The sequence below is a fragment of the Trichechus manatus genome, unplaced genomic scaffold (genome assembly GCF_000243295.1).
Source record: "Trichechus manatus latirostris isolate Lorelei unplaced genomic scaffold, TriManLat1.0 scaffold00035, whole genome shotgun sequence".
NCBI classification, from domain to species: Eukaryota; Metazoa; Chordata; class Mammalia; order Sirenia; family Trichechidae; genus Trichechus; species Trichechus manatus.
In genome coordinates this window covers 2,837,067-2,852,774 of record NW_004443971.1, presented here as the reverse complement: position 1 = coordinate 2,852,774, position 15,708 = coordinate 2,837,067, and the positions used below count along the sequence as shown (strand labels likewise).

Sequence of the window (15,708 nt, the reverse complement as noted above, 5' to 3'; positions counted from 1 at the left end):
GATTATTTGCTCAGCATACAGATTGAATGTATATGGTGAAAAGATACAATCTTGATGCATACATTTTCTGACTTTAAACAACACAGTATCCCCTTGTTCTGTCCAAACAACTGCTTGTTGATCTATGTACAGGTTCCTCATGAGCACACTTAACTGTTCTGGAATTCCCATTTTTCTCAATGTTATCCATAATTTGTTATGATACACACAGTTGAATACCTTTGCATACTCAATAAAACACAAGTAAACATCTTTCTGGTATTCTCTGATTTCAGCCAGGATCCATCTGACATCAGCAATGATATCCCTGGTTCCACATCCTCTTCTAAATCCAGCCTGAATTTATGGCATTTCCCTGTAGATATACTGCTGCAGCCGGTTTTCAATGATCTTCAGCAAAATTTTACTTCTGTGTGATATTAATAATTTCCATGTTTGGTTGGATCACCTTTCTTGGGAATAAGAATAAATATGGATACCTTCCAGGCAGCTGGCCAGGTAGCTGTCTTCTAAATTTCTTGGCACAGATGAGTGGGCACCTCCAGTGCTGCATCCTTCTGTTGAAACATCTCAATTGATAGTCTGTCAATTCCTGGAACCTTGTTTTTCCCAATGCCTTCAGTGCAGCTTGGACTTCTTCCTTCAGTACCATCGGTTCCTGATCATATGCTACCTCCTGAAATGGTTGAATGTCGACCAATCCTTTTTGGTACAGTGACTCTATGTATTCCTTCCATTTGTTTTTGATGCTTCCTGTGTTGTTTAATATTTTCCCAGTAGAATCCTTCACTATTGCAACTCAAGGCTTGAATTTTTTCTTCAGTTCTATCAGCTTTAGAAATGCTGAGTGCATTCTTCTCTTTTGGTTTTCTATATCCAGCTCTTTGCACATGTCATTATAATACTTTACTTTGTCTTCTTGAGCCACCGTTTGAAATCTTCTGTTCAGTTCTTTTACTTCATCATTTCTTTCTTTTGCTTTAGCTACTCAACACTCAAGAGCAAGTTTCAGAGTCTTTTCTGACATCCATTTTGGTCTTTTCTTTCTTTCTTGTCTTTTTAATGACCTCTTGCTTTCTTCATGTATGATGTCCTTGATGTCATTCCACAACTCCTCTGGTCTTCGGTCATTAGTGTTCAACACGTCAAATCTGTTCTTGAGATGGTCTCTAAATTCAGGTGGGATATACTCAAGGTCGTACTTTTGATCTCGTGGATTTGTTCTAATTTTCTTCAGTTTCAACTTGAACTTGCATATGAGCAATTGATGGTTTGTTCCGCAGTCAGCCCCTGGCCTTGTTCTGACTGATAATATCGAGCTTTTCCATCGTCTCTTTCCACAGATGTAGTCGATTTGATTCCTGCGTATTCCATCTGGTGAGGTCCATGTGTATTGTCGCCATTTATGTTGATGAAAAAAGGTATTTGCAATGAAGAAGTTGTTGTTCTTGCAAAATTCTATCATGCGATCTCCAGCATCGTTTCTATCACCAAGGCCATATTTTCCAACTACTGATCCTTCTTCTTTGTTTCCAACTTTTGCATTCCAATCACCAGTAATTATCAATGCATCCTCATTGCATGTTCGATCAATTTCAGACTGCAGAAGCTGGTAAAAATCTTCAGTTTCTTCATCTTTGGCCTTAGTGATTGGTGCGTACATTTGAATAATAGTTGTATTAACTGGTCTTCCTTGTAGATGTATGCCTATTATCCTATTACTGACATCGTTGTGCTTCAGGATAGATTTTGAAGTGTTCTTTTTGACGATGAATGTGTCATTTCTCTTCAAGTTGTCATTCCTAGCATAGTAGACCATATGATTTTCTGATTAAAAATGGCCAATACCAGTCCATTTCAGCTCACTAATGCCTAGGATATTGATGTTTAAGTGTTCCACTTCGTTTTTGAAGATTTCTCATTTTCCTAGATTCCACATTCTGATTATTAATGGATGTTTGCAACCATTTCTTCTCATTTTGAGTCACACCACATCAGCAAATGAGGGTCCTGAAAGCTTGACTCCATCCATATCCTTAAGGTCAACTCTACTTTGAGGAGGCATTTTTCCTAATGGCTATAGTTAAATCTTGCAGCACAATTCCTTGCATATAAATATGCTTCCTGGCTCAGTTACAAAGAAGTAGAAAATAATAAGTACCAAAAGAGTGTACACATGAGTGCTCGCTTCGGCAGCACATATACTAAATTTGGAACGATACAGAGAAGATTAGCATGGCCCCGTGCAAGGATGATATGCAAATTCGTAAAGTGTTCCATATTTTTTTGGCTATGTATATTTTCACCAAAAAAAAAAAAAAAAAGGTTGAGAAGGGAGAGGGTTGACATGTCGTGGAGTTGCTAACCAATGTCATAAAACAATATTTGTTCTGTAAACCTTCAGCTGAAGTACAACAACAACAAAAAAGAGTGTACACATGATAATTTGGTCCCCTGAAATCTCAGCCTTCTAACTCAGCGGCTTGTCCTTCCTAAAGGGGTCAGGTGAGCCAAAGCTGTAGGTTTTATTTTCCATTTCATTAAAGTACAGACAAGCCCTAACCCTTCCCCTTCCTATCCACTATCTTTCCTTAGAGCTCTGAGTACACAGGTCTGGACCTGTTGGGCAGATCAGTCTCCCCACCATCCTCCCCAGGGCTGCCCCCAACCACCATATTCTAGGCTGTGGTGAAAGCCAGGTGTAATTGTGCACTACAGATTAGTAAGTAAGCCTGTTTGACTCTTGCTCAATGTAAGCCCCTGCGATTAGACCATAAGAGTCTATTTGCAAGGTTGTGATAATTCTTTTCCTATTTACTAGATTGCGCCTTTACAATAAAGAGACAAAGCCTTTTGGAAAAGGGGGGAAGAATTAAGGAATGCTTTACATTTTTTTCCCTTTGCATTCTTCTGGTCAAAAAAAAAAAAAAAAAAAAATGAGGTGAGCCAAGAAGACAGGAGTGTTTTACCAAGTAGAATTCCAGTGAAGGCTGATACTGCACTGGCTTGTCCAGAACATAAAACCCCTATCTTACAGCAGTGATATCAAATTGAGAATAACCATATGCAATGAAAGTAAAGAGTAAATAAGGTGGAGTCACTGGAGGTGAGGTTAGCTTTCAGACAGCCTGGGGAAGAATGTTGAAGGAATTTGTGCTGAAGACAAAAGGTAAAAAAGTTATAAAGGATAAAATTTTAGTTATATTTAAATAAATTGACTTGAACTTGCTTGCTGAAAAGAAGTGGGAACAATATAGAGCTATTGTTTTTCCCCACACTCTGCCCAAGGATGGTGTGTGCAATAAATCATGCAGTGGCATCTCTGCATTGTCTTACCTGTTCTGCTTGGCAGCATCCCTGCCTGGAGTGACCCTGGCCTGGGAAAAGGTAGCAGCTCTCTCCTGGCTAGTGACAGGAGCAATTATAGCAGCTTCGATTGCTCTCCAGGCTCCTCACTCTGCCCAGGAAAGCTGGGCCTGCTCAGGGGGTAGTGGGCATAAAATAGAATTTCAACAAAAACTGTATGTTGCGGTGTAAGGATAAGCCCTGACAGTGATGTTGCCTCTGCATCTCCTTCCTTTATAACTTCAGCAACTGTTATAGGTTGTATTGTGTCCCCCAAAAAAGATATGCTGAAGTTCTAACCCAAAGAACCTCAGAATGTGAACTTCTTTGGAAATAGGGTCTTTGCAGCTGTAATTAGTTATGTTAACATGAGGTCATACTGGAGTAGGTTGGGAACTAACCTCTTTATGAATGGTGTCTTTGTAGGAGGAGAAAACAGAGGCACAGAGAGACACAGACACAGAGGAAGAGGGCCATGTGAGGATGGAAGCAGAGACTGGAGTGATGCTGCCACAAGCCAAGGAATACCTGGGACCACCAGGAACTGGAGAAGACAAGAAGAATCCTCCTCTAGAGCCTCAGAGAGAGCATGGCCCTGACACCTTGATCTTAGACTCCGAGCCTCCAGAACTGTGAGAGAATACATTTCTGTTGTTTTAAGCCACCCAGCTTATGGCACTTGGTTACGGCAGCCACAGGAAACTCATACAGCAACCAATGCCAAGTCTCCTGGAATTCTGGAGACCCAAGTTCAGCCTCATTTTATGCTAGGACACAGGAGCCCAGAGAGTGGGACAGAAGTGCAGTGCCCAGGAGACCTGAGCATATGGGAACTAAGGCTGGGGCCCCAGGCCAGGCTTCCTGCTTCAGGTCTGTGTTCTCTCCACTGTGCACTGGGCTTGCACACACAGTAGGTGCTTGATGTCCTGGTGAATGTTGTTGCTGTTGTTAGGTGCCATCAAATCAGTTCTGATAGCGACAGTATGTACAACAGAATGAAACACTGCCCAGTCCTGTGCCATCCTCACAATCATTGCTATGTTTGAGCCCATTGTTGCAGCCACTGGGCCAGTCCATTCTCATTGAGGGTCTTCCTTTTTTCGCTGATCCTCTACTTACCAAGCACAATGTCCTTCTCCAGGGACTGGTCCCTCCTGATAACATGTCCAAAGTACGTGAGTCGAAATCTTGCCAGCCTCACTTCTAAGGAGCACTCTGGCTGTACTTCTTCCAAGACAGACTTGTTCATTCTTCTGGCAGTCCATGCTATATTCAATATTCTTTGCCAACACCATAAATTAAATGCATCAATTCTTCTTTGGTCTTCCTTATTCATTGCCTAGCTTTTGCATGCATAGAGAGGCAATTGAAAACACCATGGCTTGGGTCAGGCCCACCTTAGTCCTCAAAGTGACATCTTTTCTTTTCAACACTTTAGAGAAGTCTTTTGCAGCAGGTTTGCCCAGTACGATGCATCTTTTGATTTCTTGACTGCTGCTTCCATGGGCATTCATTGTGGATCCAAGTAAAATGAAATTCTTGACAACTTCAGTCTTTTCTCCATTTATCATGATGTTGCTTTTTGGTCCAGTTGTGAGGATTTTTGTTTTCGTTAGGTTGAGGTGTAGTCCATACTGAAGGCTGTGGTCTTTGGTCTTCATCAGTAAGTGCTTCAAATCCTTTTCACTTTTAGAAAGCAAGGTTGTGTCATCTAAATATAAACCAAAACCAAACCCATTGCTGTTGACCTTTTGGTTAGCAGCCGAGCTCTTAACCACTGCGCATATTGCAGGTTGTTAATGAGTCTTTCCTCCAAACCTGGTGTCGTGTTTTTCTTCATATAGTCCAGCTTCATATAATCCAGGTGACTAAAGCATCTAAATTTAACCTGCAGGACTCAGGCCTTGCCTTGGTTTTTAGTCACCCCCAGTACCCAGCCTGATAATCAGAGTGGGTTTTAATTCTAACAAAAATTCTTAATTTCAAGTGTGGTTGCTTACGAAGGCTCCTACCAGCTGTCTAATCTCACGGTGGTTTTGGTTAATAACATTTTTAGACCTTATTAAATGCATTTTCTCTTGAGATATTTTTGTGATGTTTTTAGAATAATGAGATTCCTGATGAGACTCTGCGACTTAACAGAAGTCTGTGTGGAAGTAGATGGCTGGAATAAAATTTCGATTCTCCCTCAATGCAGGGACATAATTGCTCCCAGGCAACAAGGCACAGAGAAGACTCTGTTTCAGTCCCTCACTGATTTTTTGAGACATGTCAGAGGCTTCAGAGAGAATGTGTTAGAAGCCAGTTTCCAGGTCTGAGTTGTTCCCTTCCCTGTGGCTCCAGGAAGGTGACCACAGGCCAGGCCAGCTTTTTGTCCTTATGTTTCTAAACAGACTCAGGGTTTGCAGAGAATGACCCCTCCCCCACATGCCCTCACATGTCCTTGTCCCTCTACTGCCAATCAATCCATCACAGAGCACTTAGCAAGCTCCCCAAGTGGCTCTAGCCCTGACTCTGTAAGGAGCCAAGGCCCTGGGCTGAATCTTTACAAAGGACTGTAAGCTTCACTAAGACACAAAAAAGAAAATCTGCTCTAAGGCCAAGAGATTGACCTTCAAACCCAAGCAGACCCCTCTCTATCCTATGTCAATAGGGATAATGATATCTGTGGTATTGCTTGCCAGGGCTAGAGCGGGGCAAATGGTTAAGCACTCAACTACTTGCCAAAAGGTTGGCAGTTTGAACCCACCCAGAAGTGCAATGGAAGACAGGCCTGGCGATCTGCTTCCAAAATGTCATAGCCTTGAAAACTCTATAGAGCAGTTCTACTCTGCACACATGGGGTTGCCATGAGTTGGAATCTACTCAATAGAAACTAATAACATCAACAACAGTGCTGAGAACAGGGTCTGGCACATAACAGAAGCTCACTAAATAGTCAGGGAAAGAAGGACAGCCAGAGCTCCTAGAACAAGGACCAGGAGTACACCTTTGCCCAGGGAGAAGGCAGCAGAGGGGTGCCCGGCAGTGTCAATGACACAGTGAGTTCTATGCTCTGTTAAGCCTGACTGTTCCTGCCTCCATGCCTGTTCATTGCCCTTACCCCTTGGAATTATAATAGTCCATTTACATGTCTATCTCCTCTCTGAGCTACCTCAACTCCTGGGGGTCTGATTCATTTTTTATCCCTGGCTTGGCACAGTGTATGGACTCAATAAAGTTTATTGAATGAATGACTGTCTTTCTCTATGAGTTTCTGAGATATTCTAGAATTGGGTACAGTAAAACACAGTGAGCTAAAACGTAAGGAATAGAAGAAGAGAAATTCAATTTACATAATGGGCAGAGGACAGCCTCCCAGAAATGTCATTGTTTGTTTTAACCCCATTTGTGCGGAGGAACCGAGGCATTCCAGAAATAGTCCACATTTGTCTTGCTGGGGTGAATGTGCTTCCTGTGCCTGACAGGCCTCAGAGAAGAAAACTTAACCTGATAAAATCAACACCAGCTTATGGAAATTTAAACAGACTTCTGAAGGGCATGCAGCTATAAGGGGAAATAAATCAGGAAAGATGTTTGACCAAAGTTCTTTAAAAAGCAGCCCAGGAAGAACACTCCAGCCACTACAGGAAACTGCCAGCCCCACCCACAGGGGGTGTCTGAAAATCTCTCAAATCCCTTTCTTTCCTAAAAAAAGAAAAACAGGTACTTTACGTTTTTAAATTTAAGATTAAAAAATATGTTATATAGAGTAAAATTGGGCCTCTCTTATCTCCTAGCCATCAGAAAAATGTTCTTTTGTTAGAAGGTCAAGCCCTCAGTCATGGTGGCCAGTGTGAGTCATCTCTGCCTGAGGCATGGCTGTAGCCCAGAGGAGAAACTCTACCCTCATGGACCCAGGTACTCCTGAGAGGTGCGGTAGAGGAGGGAGGGCAGAAGGTCCCATCCTGGCCCTCAGGAAGCCCTTACCAAGAAGAACTGAGAAAAAACTCTTTCCTGGTGTTAATTGGTAACATCGACGACCTCATCAAAACAAAGAAATGCCTTTTGATGGCAGAGTCTGGGAACTATCAGCCAGTGTGTGAGCAACGATGTGAAAAATAAAATCAAGGTTTCTTCATTCCTCTGGCTTCAGGATTCTGATTCTTTAAGATTAAAAGACAAACAAAGAAATCAACAATTCTAGACCAAAGAAGAGAAACAAGTTAACCACAGGGATGGGAAAGCCCAGCAATTGGAAGGTTAACAAAGGGGCATTTCTGAGATGAAGCACTGATGCCTTGGTGGCCCATGTGCTTTCCTTATGTGGACAGAAGGCCTGTGATCTGACCTAGAGGCAGCTGAGTGCTCATCGCACGGATAGGCCACCCACTGTCCTGGAGGGAGCTGAGTACTCCTCTTACGGATTGGCCACCCACAGCCTCTCACGCGGTCCCCACTATGGCTGGGCAAAGAGTGTGGCCTGTATCGTTCATATGGAAGACTCAAGCTCAGCAGCTCACATGGAGCATCTGTAACCCCATCTTTAACAATGGTAATAACAGTAGTCATCACTTACTGAGCAGGCCTTATCTGATTTCATCCTCACAATTCTGTGAGGCTCATATTATAATCCCCATTTTAAAGGCAAGAAAAAATAAGACCCTGAGAAGTTGGGTAACTTTCCCAGATAATTCATCTAGTATAATAGTTCTCAACCTCAGCTGCTCCTTAGAACCACCTGAGAAGATGTAACACATCACCGTACCCAGGCTGCACCCTAGGCCAGTTAAATCAGAATATTTGGGGGCAGAGTATGTTTTAAAGTTCCCTAGATGATTCCAACCAGCAGCCAAGGCTGAATAACCACTGATCCAGTAAGCAGAAGAATTAGTATCTGAATCTAATTCTAGGCCTCTGCTCATTTTTCTTCGCTACATTGCCCATCACTAAGGAACAGTCCAGGAGTCTCTGGGTGGTGCAAATGGTTAAGCACTCGACTACTAGCCAAGGGTTGGCAGTTGGAACCCACCTAGAGGCATCTCGGAAAACAGGCTTGGCAATCTGCTTCCGGAAGGACAAGACTTGAAAACCATATGGAGCAGTTCTACTCTGCACTCATGGGGTTGCCATGAGTTGCAATTGACTTAACAGCTACAACAAGAAGGAACAATCTAGAGACTGAAGATTTAAAGAACTAATCATCAAATAGCTTTCCTACTGGAGATGGGAGACTTGGGATTCAGAAAAAGGAAATCCATTTAGTGTAATGTTTACCTTCCTTATAAATAGGATAAGAAACAAGCTGAGGGCAAAGGGTCTTCCCCATACAGTAAAGTACATAGAGTTTGTGAATGTGATTTTCAGACATTCAAAATGTTTTTCCTTTACCATCAAGTCCCAGCTATGTGCTGGAGGTTGAGTTTCTTGGACTTGACTTCGGGGTCTCCTATCACCTTCCGGGGCCCAAAGGAAGCACATTGATTCACAAAGGGCATCTGTGGCCAATGTCGCCCTCATACCTCATCTGTTGAGACAGATGGGTCCTGCCTGCCAATTCCAGTGAATGCTTCAGTTAATAGTCCTCACTTTCTAGGGTGAAATCATCAGGATTGAAACATCCTCTGCTGACTGCTGTGTGGAACAAAACATTCCATCTCCCTGACTTTTCCTGTCATGAGGAAATGATGGAAAATGCCTATTGAAATGCCTGCTTCCCTGAGAATGAGAGCCATCGCTTTAGCTGAGGCATCTTGGTTGGACTGTGTGATGAAAGCTGGACTAATCAGAGTCATCAGCCTGTCACTGCCATCTGATTAACCCTTTCCTGTAGCCCAGATGATAACTTACACTGCCTTAAGGTGTCCCTGGCTAACAGTCTTTCTCATGAAACTTCTGTTCCCAATGGCTTCCTCCTGTCCATAGCCCATTGATACATTACACAGACACATTTTAGTGTCTCAATTCCTTATGAAAGTATCTTTCAACCTCTAGAATGTGACACATTGGGTTATCTTACAGGAAATTTTAGGGAATTCATTTAGTTTTTCATATATTCATCCAAGATACATTTACTGAGCATCCTGTCTATGCCAGACACTACCATAGACACTGGGCAAAAACACCATATATCCCAGCCTCTGGCCTTAGAAGGGTCTCGGTCTGGTGTGGATGCCTGATGCATACAAAGTAATCATAACCCAGTGTTGTGGCTAAATGATTGGCCTACTTGTGAAATTACAGAAACACAGAAGTTCTCATATGAGAACGTCCCAGGACCACTTAACTCAGCCTGGAAGGAGGGAAAGGAGGGTGGTCATGGAAGGCCCCCCGGACAAGAGGATGTCTGGATGGATGAATCTGCACAGAGGCATGGAAGGCAATTGGGAGCTTAATGATCAATTGTAGAAGCTCACTTTTGCAGAGTGGCCAGGGCTGCCCTTGTCTCATTCAAAGGTTTCCAGTGGTGCTAAAGGCCCTTCAAACTGGCTTTCTGGACCTTTCTCCTTCCCAGTCCCCTGTACTGAGTCCCACAACATTATTCACTGTTCCCAACCATGTCTTGCACATCCATATATTTTGATTCTTGCTGGGGCTGTGTCTTTGTCAGGAACGTCCATCACCCCTTCTCTGCTCAGTGAGCTCCTCTTCACCTTTGAGATCCAGTGCAAATGTTCCTTTATCTATGAAAACTTCCCTAACTCTAGGGACAGGACAAAGTCTTCCCTGAGCAATCAAAGTACTTGTTATGGTTATCTGTTTGCCTGTCTAGACTGTAAGCTTCTGGAGGATAGAAACTGCCTCTTAATCATTGTCACATTCCCAGGGCTTGGCATATAGGAAGTATACGCCTTCTTTCTGACAATAGAATTTACTAACAAAGCAATATATCAAAAACTCACATGAATTCCCATCCATTTCAATAGAGAAAGTAGAGTCTTCCCAATACAGGTTACAAATAGGGGTAAATGAACAGGATCTTGGTACCAGCTTCTGTAAAGCCAGGCAGCACTTGCCCAGTTTCTGAAAGGAAGGCTCATTTGGTAATTTGTATATGCACAATTACACCATAAGCAGGCAGAGAATAATGTGGAGACTTGGGAGCAAATTGATTACTCATGAGTCCAATTACAACTAACAACCCATGAAAGGTCCTTCTCAGATGCTTGTAATAATTCATGGAGAGGACAGAGGGAACTTTGCCAGGTTGGCATATAGACCTTGAAGTGTCAGGGAGCGTGGGCCGCTGTGCAGTGAACCATCCCAGGCAGGCCAGCTCAACTCCCTAGAACCAGTGCTAACTGGACCAAGGTCATAGGCTCAAGCCCTCTTGGGCCAGTTTGCAGGACAATGAGGTGGCCAGAGCTTGTAACCCCTCACCAAAGCCTGTAATCTAAGCATTTCTCTTATTTGAAGAACAGCACCTTCAGATGCAGAGTGGGGTGAGTAAGGAGATGGATTTGACAAAAGTTTTCGTCCTCCCATACTGTAGTGAATCCCAAGCAGGGTGACTCAAAGTGAGAATGTTCCAGGACCATGGACAGCGCTCGGCTGCAAAGGGTCAGGCTACTCTCTTTCCATCCAAAACTGCAGTTTACAACCCAGCAGCCTCTACTCAGCCCTCAGGAAAGACGGGTGACTGGGACAAGATTCTCCCTCCACACGTATGGAAACAATTTCCATGTTTTTCACCAAGAATGCACTGAGAAACTAGAGTTGTTGTTTATGAGCTCAGGAAGGCTGAGGCCACATCTGTCACCACAGTCTGGCTCAGCCACTACTTGGAATGTGTTGTTGTTAGTTGCTGTCAAGTCGATTCCAACTCATGGCGACCCTAAGTGTGCAGAGTAGAACCGCACTCCTTAGGGTTTTCAAGGCTGCTACCTTTCAGAAGCATATCACCTGGCCTTGCTTCTGAGGCACTTCCAGGTGGGTTTGAACTGCCAACATTTGGTTAGTAGTCAAGCACGTAACTATTTGCACCACTCAAGAATTCCATTGGCATGTGTTAAGGGATCAACAATTGTTGATGATGAATTATTATTTATGTCTCGATGCTATCTATGTGGGATTACAAAGAGCACAGATGTTTTTCTTGCTCTATCATGAATCCTTTATACTGTAGAATAAACTATTCTTGTCTCCAAGGCAGAGAGAGATGTGCATTTCAAATGGGAAAAAGAGAAGTATGTACTCCAATACTGAAGCCCTATTTGATCAGCAAGGCAGTCAGGTTCTGGCTGAGTCTCCCTCATGATAAGCATTTGAAAGTTCTGTCGAGCACACACAGGTTCACCTCACGCAAGAAGCCCACAGGATACAGGTCCTTGGTTAACTTTTCATTGTTCAGGAGGAAGTGGTGCAAGGGGTGTGTACAACTATAGGCACAGGAGAAAGATGAGATACTGATGGTCTCAAAGAATATGTCTGGATGTCCTGCCATCAGATACACAAATATTCTCCTGATTTAAAACAAAACAAGCTCCCTTCAACAGAGACATGAGGAAGTCTGGCTCTTTGGAAATGATTTGGCAAGCCTTCTTTAAAGTCCAGTTTCAGTTAACAGACAAGAGGCAGGAAAATCTTCATCCTTCCTCTGATATTCAAAACAGACCAGAAGACTGTGACAGGATAGGAAGCAGCAAAACATTTAAAAACAATACCCCTCCTAAGCCTGTCTCCCATCTCTAAGGGGTTTGTGCAGTTAATCCCACAAGGATCTTAATAATCTTCCAAATAAAAATAGTTTATCTGAACTGCGATGCCAAGCAGCTAGGGATGAACCACTAAAGCCATGAGCCTTGGAGGTTCTAAACTCATGTTCTCAATGGTCTGCAGACCACCTGTATCAGAATCACCTGGGGGACTTGTTGAAAGGCAGAATCCCAGGGACCACCAAGATCTACCGAATCCAAATCTCTGGGCTGGGAACTAACGTTGGCAGACAACTGCTCTAAGCCACAGTCAACTGAGGGTCCAAAGATTCTTGGCCATTTGACCCTCATTCTGATGAGCTCTATGTTTCCAGACTGTGTGCCCTCCTTAGTAATGACCTCAGAAACAGACCAGGTGAAAGAGATTGTGGGTGTCTTTCATTTCCAGTTCCTGACACATAATGAATTTTCACTGTATGGTGGATGTTTGAATGGGTGAACAGACTCTATGGAGAGGTCACATAGAAGGAGTGGTGATTAGATGGGTGAAAGAATGAATGGATGCTAATGGAGAAATAATGGATTTTAATATAGCAATTATCAAACATGAACTTGGATCAATTTGTTGCCTTGATGATACATAAATCACAAATAAAATTTTCTCTGGTCATTCCAAGTCATGCAGTTCAAAACAAGAAAGAGCTGGTGGAGACTACTAATTTGAAGTATGTGTGTGGGCATATGCCCTGTGCTTACACACACACACACACACAAATACAAAAAGAGGCACCCAGGCACCCAGTTGCCTCAATCAGTATAGATCATCTTAGCAAGAGGGAGTCAGCTTCAAACATATATACAAAGAAAAAGGTCAGTCTTGGACAGACAGCCCCTTAGCTAGAAAGTGCAGCCCTACATTTTGGTGGCTTTGCCATTTCTTCTGGGGTACACATAGTCAGCAAATGTCTTTCTGGAAATAGGCTATACACACCCCTTGATCCCCTAGCACCAGGGCTTGTTCCTCTTCTCTAATCCCTAGTCATAACATCCCAGCTCTGCCAAAGGGCCTTCATTAAGCACTTTCTTGTGCAAGGCATTGCCTGGAGCAATTGCCCCCTGGAGGCTCACAAGCCAAAGTAAATATGGCCAGGGAATAACACAAAGGAAACATAAAGGAAGAAAGAATTGAAGTTTAAAGTGGACTATAATGTGGATGAGGTTGGATTACAGATGAGACTGTGATTCTGGGCTTCCAAGTTGGGTAGAAAAGGGTTAGGAGAAGTAATCGTTTGTCTGCAAGCCATTCTGCATTTCCAGTTCCCCAGCATGGAGGTGTAGAGGGAAGGGAATTAGAGCACAGGATATATTCATGAACCAAGAGGCCAAAACAGCCATAGTAAGTGGCTTCTTCCCAAGATTTTCTTTCATTTTGTGTTTCCTTACTCCTCTTGCTGCTGGCCTAAATTTTAGTTAAGAGAAAATCAAGAAAAATTTTGGTTGTCCTTTCCTGGTCCTTCAAAATCAAAGGGAAGCTTCTTATGGGAATAGTCCCAGTCTAGCATTAAACACTTAGAGCAGTAGTGACAAGAGAAGTTCAAACACTGTGCATGGCCATGTGGCCCTTTCAGCTTGCGAGCTGTGACTCTCCACTTCTCTCCACTTGAGAAAGTAGATTGAGACATGAGTGAGTGAGAATCGCATTACTATAGGCATACACTTGAATGCAGTATAATTTTTTAAAGTAAAATCATCTAAAAACATTTTGCATTTGGCTGTCATTAGTAATAGATTACTTGCTAAACACCTCATAACTTACGAAAAAGAAATCACTCTACCTCATTCAATAATAGAGTGTTTGTTCCTCAGGCTATCAGAGAAAAATGTGAAGTCCTAGCTAGGTGATAAGACTCTTCTCCCTTCATGAAGAAAGTGACCCCTTCCAAAAACATGTTATCAGTACTCTACAAATAGTTCTCAGAGTTTGTAAATGTAGGGTTTGAGCCAACACCAGAGAAGTGTAATGCTGTAACTTATGCCATAACAGCTTGTTTTGAGATTTACTGTACCTAAACAATATCCATTGTCTTTTTTGCCCACCCTACCCTCTTTTATGGATATAAACCACCCAAACCTGGTGGGGTCAGTCAAGGAACTGAGATTGGCGAGTCTCCCAGCTTCTGCCTGGGCCCTCCCATTCATTCCTGCAGGCGGCTCTCTTAAAGGAAAAGTCATACTGTAACACAAGGTTTAGGGTCTTGTTTTCCAGTTGTGATGCACTGATAAGACTAAACAGTTACATCTGCAAAGAGCTAAGGAGACTGCCTGGCCCACGATAAACGCTGTGTAAGTGTTTGCTATTATCATGATGAAGACATCTCAAAACTGTAGCTGAGAAATGTCACTGCCTAAGGCGAGCTAGGACAATTACTCTCAATGTCTAAATTCCCTAAAGGCAGGTAGTGCCAGTTACCGAAGGGACAAAGTCAGGACTAAATCCCTGGATGTCAAGCACATCTAAGTTAGAAAGAGCTCTTGACAGGGAAGTGAAAATAAGGAGTGGAAAAGGTCCACCATGCACCAGATGGTCTGAGGTGCCGCAGTGGCTTCTTCACAAGTCACGTTTGTAAGGGCAGCAGGTTGGCTTGGAGCTGAAAAGCAGTTGGGTGGTGACCAGTCTCATTCCCAACCTCTGACCCCCGACAATTTTGAATGTATCTAGGAATCGGTGATGAAACTTGCCATTTCCCCATGCTTTTTTAACTTCTCCCAGTGCAGTCCTTCTGGTATCTTGTTACTCTGAAGGACAGTCAGGATGGGGTGAGAGCAGGATGACTGTGAGAGGGCAGGAGGGCCCATACTGCAGCAAACAAGCGTGAATTCAAACAGTCTGGATTCCTGGCCCGGACTCACGGGCTGCCTGGCCCTTTAGAAGGCCTCTTACCCAGCCTAGCGCACAGCAGAGCCCTACGTGTTTTAGTTTCGTCCTTTTCAAATGACACTGAAAACAATTTGGAAAATCCGTGTTGCCTCCTCATCCCCAACTGTAATCAAACCAGGTGACTCTTCTGCTCTCAGCTGTGATCTGGAATACCCGCAGTGAGCATTAGAACCTTTTCCTCAGGACACCGCCCCAGTCAGGCACCTGAACACTGGCCTCACTGTCTTTTTAAACTCTCTTCTTCCTTAAAGATGAGGATTCTGTTGTTTACAAGACAGCTGTCCATGACATAGAAGGGGTCAACTGATTGGAGGAGAGGGAGACAAAATCTGAGAGTTGTCTGCACTCTGTTATTTTCTTGTGTTTTATCTCCCCAGGTATGTTGCAAGCTTTTTAAAGTAGAGGTTATGCTGACGTATTCCTGGCTCTCCCATTGCTTTCCCTAACTTATTCCTATGAAATGTAATCTGTGGTTGTAACAGTAATATGTACATAGCTCTTTACATTTTGCAAAATGTTCTTCCACCTGGAGTCAGAAAGACTTGGAGTAAAAATCCTGGCCTCACCACTTACCCCAGAAAAGTTAAGAAACTTGCCCCTGCTTTACTGGATAAGAAGTGACAGAGCCAGGATTTGAACCCAGGCAGTGGGGCTTCAGAGCCAGTACCCTTAACCACCACCGAAGCAACCCCTCCTGCTTAATCCAGTTCTCTTTTTATTCTACCACAACACCCTATCTCTCCCTGAAGCATCTGTTTACAGAGGCTTAGAGAAGTGGATTTAGAAAAACAG

The 15,708-nt window shown here is 43.3% G+C and overlaps 1 protein-coding gene and 1 non-coding gene across 3 annotated transcripts in view; one reads left to right on the top strand and one right to left on the bottom strand.

Annotated features, from left to right (window-relative positions):
- Positions 1–15,708, bottom strand: part of KCNH1 (potassium voltage-gated channel subfamily H member 1) — a 636,098-nt gene that overhangs the window by 58,742 nt on the left and 561,648 nt on the right. The window lies entirely within an intron of this gene.
- LOC111820390 (U6 spliceosomal RNA) lies at positions 2,181–2,286 on the top strand. The gene has a single exon (XR_002823943.1). It is a non-coding gene; the product is annotated as a U6 spliceosomal RNA (small nuclear RNA).